The following is a 7713-nucleotide window of genomic DNA, read 5'->3' as shown; positions in this document are numbered from 1 at the left end:
GCCGTTTACTTTGGGAACGTTATTTTTCCAAAAATAAAAATAGTGCCCCCTAGCTTCTAGAAGTTAAAGCAATTGGAGAGAATTTCTTCATTTTTTAAAATTCTCTATTTTCTTCAAATTAAGAAATATATAATTTCATTATCACCATAATGTCTCCTTTACATTTACAATTTTTTATCATCAAAATAGGGTTCTGAAATCTGCCTGCTGTTCCAAGTCATGTACACACACACACACACTCACACTCACACTCACACTCACACACACACTTACTGATTATATTATTATTCTGCTAGAGCCTATAGGTGAAGACCAAGGTGGTAATACAGTCACTCCACAGTCACTCCACAGTAAAGAAGTACAGTAATAGGACCACTGATTGGTCTTTCCTGTCTCATCTACCTTCCCTCCAATGAACATGTGAGTGTCAGTATAGCTGGCAGTGAAGAGGCTCTCCATCATGACACTGCAGTGATCCCCTGCGGTGATGACGCTGCTCAAATGTCAAGCTAAATGAGCAGGCCAACGTGCCTCTGCATGTTGTTCTATCTGCCCCTGTTAATTACTGTAATGTTGTCACCCCCTGCTCTCTCTGCCAATAGCCCTGTTGTCCTCCAGTCCTCACCCCACCCACCACACCCTGTGGCTCTCTCAGACCACCAGGGGTCAGTTGCTCATTTATAGGTTTAATTAAAGTCTTCTTAATTATTTAGCCACCTCCGGGGCAGAGTCCATCTCCATCTCTGCCCCGGACTGCATGTTTAAGAGGAGGCCCTGAGCTAAACGTCTCTCTCTCTCGCTCTCTCTTTCTCTCTCTCGCTCTCTCAATTCAATTCAATTCAATTCAAGGGGCTTTATTGGCATGGGAAACATGTGTTAACATTGCCAAAGCAAGTAAGGTATATAATATATAAAGTGAAATAAACAATAAAAATTAACAGTAGACATCACACATACAGAAGTTTCAAAACAATAAATCTCTCTCTCGCTCTCTTTCTCTCTCTTTTGCTCTCTCTCTCTCTCTCTCTTTCCTTATCGCTGTCTCTCTAACTCTGTCTCTCTCAATTCAATTTTAGGGCTTTTTTGGCATGGTAAACATGTTTACATTTCCAAAGCAAGTGAAATAGATAATAAACAAAAGTGAAATAAACAATTCACATTTTTTTTTACAGGACATTACACTAACAAAAGTTTCAAAAGAATAAAAACTTTTCAAATAACATATTATGTGCAAATAGTTAACTAGTCTTCACTAGTTGCCCTTTTCTTGTGGCAACAGGTCACACATCTTGCTGCTGTGATGGCACACTGTGGTATTTCACCCAAAAGATATGGGTTTATTTTCGAATTCTTTGTAGGTCTGTGTAATCTGCGGAAAATATATGTCTCTAATATGGTCATACATTTGGCAGTAGGTTAAGAAGTGCAGCTCAGTTTATGGCCAAATAGCATTCGAGTTTGCTCCGTTTTTTAGCTAATTCTTTCCAATGGCATTGAGTAATTATCTTTTTGTTTTCTCATGATTTGGTTGGGTCTAATTGTGCTGCTGTCCTGGGGCTCTGTGGGGTCTGTTTGTGTTTGTGAACAGAGCCCCAGGACCAGCTTGCTTAGGGGACTCTTCTCCAGGTTCATCTCTCTGTAGGTGATGGCTTTGTTATGGAAGTTTGGGAATCGCTTCCTTTTAGGTGGTTGTAGAATTTAATGGCTCTTTTTCTGGATTTTGACCATTAGTGGGTATCGGCCTAATTCTGCTCTGCTTGGATTATTTTGTGTTTTACATTGTACAAAGAGGATATTTTTGCAGAATTTTCTGCATGCAGAGTCTCAATTTGGTGTTTGTCCGATTTAGTGAATTCTTGGCTGATGAGCGGACCCCAGACCTTACAACCATAAAAGGCAATGGGTTGGGGGGGCTGTGAAATTAAATTAAATTCTCCTGCTATTGTTAGGCCTAAGAGTTTTTCACACATCTTACTTCACACTTCAGTGCTAATTGAAGTTGCAGCCAGGTCAGTTCTGTTCTAGCAGCTTGGTAGATTAGTAGCCTTATTTATGAAGCTTTTAGTAACAGATTGTCTTTTACTTTTTGACTTCAGAAGAAGGTTCAGACTGAACATTACTTACTCAGTTATGTGTTGGGTTGTATTTCCAGGTCCCGCTATGTTTTCTGCAGGTTTTAGTTTGTTAGTTTTGTCTTCGTAGTAATGGTCCATTCAGGTCATTTTGTCCAAATTGAAGGCTTTAGGTATGGGATTTGGATTGAAGGTTTTGATGTTGAGGTTAATATCCTTTATACATCCCTGCGAAAAAATGCAAGTTCATCGAAATGTAGCCAACTCTAATTCTATCTTTTTGCAGAAGAATTCAGGAGCCCAAGAGCTCACTTCCTCTATCTCTCTCTCTTCCCCAGCTGTCCAGGCTGTAAATCAATTCTCTCTCTCTCTCTCCCTCTCCCTCCCCCTCTCTCTCCCGCTCTCTCTCGCTCTCTCGCTCTCTCTTGCTCTCGCTCTCTCTCTCTCTCTCTCTCGCTCTCTCTCTCTCTCTCTCTCTCACTCTCTCGCTCTCTCTCTCGCTCTCTCTCTATGAACCACACTAACATGATCTCTGTCTACTCAGCTCTTTCCTGTGTTCTGGTTTGGTTCTACTTCCAATATATTTGTGGTGATTGTTTTATCTGATCCATCTTTGCCGTCATCTTTGTCTTCTTATGTTATGTGTAATTATGTGTCATCTGTCAGTGAAGTTAAACCTCTGGATGTAGCTTTTATACCTGGCCATTTCCACAGTTATCTCATTTAGTGAAGTCAGTATGCAATGTAACCGTGGTGCATCCCAGTATCTTCTCAGAGACATAGAAGAGAATAGCAGTGATAGGTCTACATGACTTAGAGATAGCAGGGTAGCAAAGTGTTAGCAAAGAACTTTGGCCTCCAGTATTGCAGCCCTGGCCTGGCCTGCTAACCCCCTGATGGCATCTCTCCTCTCTGCTCCCCATGAGGGGGAAATTAAACTAACACCTATTAATGGCCCACCGATGTGATGCTGGGATGACCAGGTCGATTAAATCAATTCCAGGCCCATCAATTAGACTGGTGATTTGTGTTGGACAGAAATCACTTTGTGTTGGACAGAAATCACCCTGGAACAGCCACTTGAACAGTCCCCCTCTTCTATCCCATAAACCCCGGAGGGCTCAGAGACTCATTGATTGGTTGAGCTGCCCAACCCTCAGACTGATTGATAACCGCCTTGCTCTCTCCCAGCGCTGTGGGGGGGCAGGGTGAGGCTGGAGGGGGAAGTCAGGGAAGATCTCGGGGAGCTCTGAGAGTGATTAGCCCGTTCCCATGGGAACTGCTCTCTAGGTGCCTGATACAGACTCCTCATAGGGAAAGATACTGTCGTCCACCTCTGTATTGGTTTCACACGTTGGTACTGGGGCTTTTAACTTCCTGCTGAAAGTCACTGGTAAAGACCAGTCAGGGAATAGAACTTCTGGAAACTGTCTTAGTTGGCAGTATTGGACAGAAAACATGGCTTTGTGGCTGTCTGGCATTTGTTTTCTGCCTTTCTGTGAGAACTCATATGGTATGTTGCCAAAGTAATGAATTTCTCTTGATTGAAAAAATATTTTGGAGAGAGTGTGCTGAAAGCCATTAAAGTGTAATCAAACTTTTCATGATGTTAGATGCGTGTGGGTATATCTTCATTGTGAAAAACTCTTTGATTTGTGTTTTTGAAGTGGCCTACACCACGGCTCTACTCCAAGATATTTAGTCCTAAAAGTGATCACCCTCTGCTATAGAGTCCTGTGATCCATGAATCTCCTTCCAATATTGGCTGCTAATGGTCTAAACCATGAATTGCTAAAATATTGGCGGAGTATCGTTGAAACAATGAAAGCGACCAAAGTTGCGACCTGTATGGTGTGAATTATCAATCTCTATAACAGTATCCCTGAGTTGTCTGAAATATGAATCTCCCCTCAATATCAGCCCTGAAACATTTCAACCATGAATCTCTCTTCTATTAGACCTGCACTGTCTGTCTGCTCCATGGCCACGTCTCCTCCCAGGAGTTATAGGGAGAAAGGGAGGAGGAGGTGGTCGGGGGGCTCTGAACACAGAGGTACAGATGCTCTGTGTTTTTGGTAGCGTGACATGAGGGATGGTTATGTCTGTAAAGCCCTGCCCTCCTGTCCCGGCCTAGCGGACCCGACCGATCCGGTGGCTGTGTCTGTGTGGTGGCGGAGCAGGACCCATAAAGAGAGTGGTGCGCCCCATGTTCAGGCCATAAAACTGAATTAAAATATGAAATCTGTCAGGCTCTGTCCTCGTAAATGAAGTAATATATTACTCCATCCATAAAAGTGGAAAAAGGTCTAGATGTTTAACGAGTGGGAGAGGAGCCAATTTCAGCTCTGATTGCCAATCCCTCTCTCCATCACCCAACCCCTGTAGATGGAGATCATTTTTCAGAGCAGAGCCGGAGAGGGAGAAAGATAGAAGGTTGAGGGAAACATGCACTGATGGTCATGTTATGCAGGTACAGGATAAGTAAGGTGGGCTTGTCCCAGTGGTTCAGCACAGTAGCAGAGGTTTGCAGTATGGGAGAAGTGGAACACTGTAAGTTGGCCAGGGTCTGGTTTACCCAGGCAGTGTCCTACTATTAGCCCCCCCAGAACCCTCTCCCTCCAGCCCCCCAGCCCAGCTCCTTGCGCCCTTCAGTCCAGTCCAGTGGTCCCAGCAGTGAGCACAGTGATTAGCATTAGCAGGTGGTGGGTATGTTGGGCATGGTCCTTCACCTGCTCCTGTCCTGGGCAGCTGCTGCTGCTGTCCGCTCTGCTAATTGGCTGGCAGGTGGCCGTGGCAACACTAGTGTGGCTCTGGGATAGAAAAATAGGAAGACATCAAGTTTCCTGGTGTTCTAGATTAGAGATGTAAGTGTTGCTCAAGAATGCAGGCACTGCAGATGTACAAACAAACACACACGCACACACACACACACACATTGTCACAGCCTCTCTCTCTCTCCGTATGGGGGCTAGAATAACGTTGGTGACAGCATGGTGCCTGCCTCACCAGTCTGAGAGATAGATGGTATTCTGCAGATCCTGCAATCCCAGGCAATGTCTATGTATTCTCTGCTCTCTCCCTTTCACATCTCCCCTCTGCAATTTACTCTTCCTCTTCTGTCCTCTCCTCTGTTCTCTTATCACTTCCGCTATTTCCCTCTCTTTTTGCATCGTTCTTTTTTCACACTGTTACATCTCCTTTTTCCTCTCCTCTCTTCTCCTTCCTCTCCTGCGCTAGTGTTAATGAGGATGTGGGGGAGCTGGTTGTCGGTTGAGTAAGCTCAGTATCAGATGATTAATTGCTGGAGGTGGGCATGGTGGCCCAGGGACAGTCTGGCGCGGGGACACAAGGTTGCAGCACGGTATACCCTCCTTTTTCTCTCTCTAGCTCCCTTTCTCTCTCTCCCGCTTTCTGTCTCCCTCAGCGACTTGCTCTCTATCTCTCTTTGTCTCTGTCTCGTTTACCCTCTCTCGTTCTCTCTCCACTCCCTCTCTTCTCCTTGTTGGTGGCATGTTGTGGAGCAGACTCCTCCGTCTGCTGTCTGACCTACACATGTACTGTAGCCAGTGAGAGCTGGGCTGGGCCGGTGTTGTGTGGGATTGTGTTCTTACACATATGTGTGCGGCTGTTAATTAAGATTAAAGGCCTCAGGAAGGTGAGCAGACCCACAACAGCTGTTCATCAACGTAATGCTAATTGCACAGGGGTCTGCAGTAGATGTGTTTATATGTGTGTGTTCTGTTCTGAGTGGTCAGAATGGGTCCGGCTTTTGGCTGTGGTGGGTCAGCACTCAGCTGACCTTGGCTCTCAATGGCTGGAAGGTTGAAGCCTTGCCCCTGATTGGTCAGAAGTTACCAGGGCTTGGCTCCAATTGGCCAGAGAGCAGTGGATACTGTATGTGATTGGTCCTAAGGCAGCAGGGCTTTGTTCTCCCTGTACCCAGCGATCGTGGCATCAGCAGGAGCAGGCGGTCACTGGACTCTGCCTCTAAATTTAGGAGGGAGAGCTGGGTACATTTTGTAATTAATAGCAGTGACCTGGAGAGGCCAGCATATTACGAGAGCCTGAACAGAGCGGGTGCCCTGTCTGGCCCACACACACACACACACACACACACTGCCTGGGGGAACTGAGACCTCATCTATTTCTCAGGGTCTGTTTTTATTTACCTATTGTTTGACTTCATTTTCCAACCAGAAGCTTTGTTTCTGCTCCGACTACGGAGTCTGTTTCACTGCTCCTAACTTACCACTACGGTTGGCTATAAAGGAGCCATGTTGGGAGTAAAGTGATGATGCTGCTCTGTGAGGAGCTCTCTGTTTGTCCATATTGTTGGTTCTTCTGACAAATTCTTTCCTTGTTTTCATGGGTAATTGTACACTCTGTAGGCTACCTCTATCTGTCTTACTCTCTCTGTCTCGGTTGTTCCATTACTGCTGAACACTCCCTCTCTCTCTCTCTCTCTCTCTCTCTCTCTCTCTCTCTCTCTCTCTCTCTCTCTCTCTCTCTCTCTCTCTCTCTCTCTCTGTCATATTGAGCTGTCTGTCAGTGTGGGGTGGCTCTCTGGCGGTGTGATGGATGGGGAACGTGTAGGAGGAGCAGCCATCTTTAATAGACATTGGATTGAAATGCTGGGGAACTAAATGTTAAGGGCCTCATAAAACATCCACTTCCCCACCCTCACCTTGTTGCCTCCCCATACCAACCCTTTCACCACCACCACAGGCTCCATCAATAAGCACTGTTCCAGCTGCCAAATGTCCTCCGTGGCAGGAAGGTAAGGTGGTAAAGTGATGGCTGCTGGGTGATGTCCACCGGGCCACAGGGTCGAATAACTCAATCCCCACGGAGGAGAGGTCAAAAGGGGTCAAGGACAAAGGCCAGGTAGGGAGAGTGATTTTAGTGGCAGAGGAGTCTCTGTGTCTTATGTGAAGCATTGACCCTGCTCATAACTCCAATTGGCTGGCTTGTTTGATACTGTCCCAAATCCCCTCATTGTGAGAAGGGATTGGCTTTGCTTGAGTGGCTGGAACTGGCTGTGTGTGTGTGTGCGCGTGTGTGTGCGTGCATTTGAGCAGTCATACTGTATGTGTGTTTTATTGTGCAACTTGTTCTCTTTAGTTGCTCTTTACTGTATCTCTCTGTATCTCCCAATTTAACATTGCGTTCCAGAGGGGTACATTTAAGCCAATGATTTTTATGTCTAAAAAGGAATCAAGTCAACTCAACCCAGCACATTCAGCCATTAATCATAATAATTCTGTTGGCGTTCAACAGTGAATTGGAATCCTGTGGTCTATGCAACCTCTGCAACCCGATACAAAAGGCTAGTATTCTAAAATGCTAAAGGTAATGAGTAGACGCACACACTGTAACTGGCCAACTACCACCAGATCCCCAGTCTTAACGTATCCACAATGGAAGCACTTTATAGCCAGCATCAAGACTTTGACACCAAGGTATAGTCAAGGGCATGGAGATAGAGATAGTATATGATAGTATAAATGATAGTATATAGACGGTATTAGGGTTATAGGATAGTATGTAGACGGTATTAGGGCAATAGGATCGTATATAGACTGTATTAGGGCTATAGGATAGTATGTAGACGGTATTAGGGCTATATGATAGTATATAGACT

This window comes from Oncorhynchus masou, chromosome 15 (assembly GCF_036934945.1).
Source record: "Oncorhynchus masou masou isolate Uvic2021 chromosome 15, UVic_Omas_1.1, whole genome shotgun sequence".
NCBI classification, from domain to species: domain Eukaryota; kingdom Metazoa; phylum Chordata; class Actinopteri; order Salmoniformes; family Salmonidae; genus Oncorhynchus; species Oncorhynchus masou.
The sequence above is the reverse complement of the archived record's forward strand: the minus strand, read 5'-3'. Positions refer to the sequence as shown.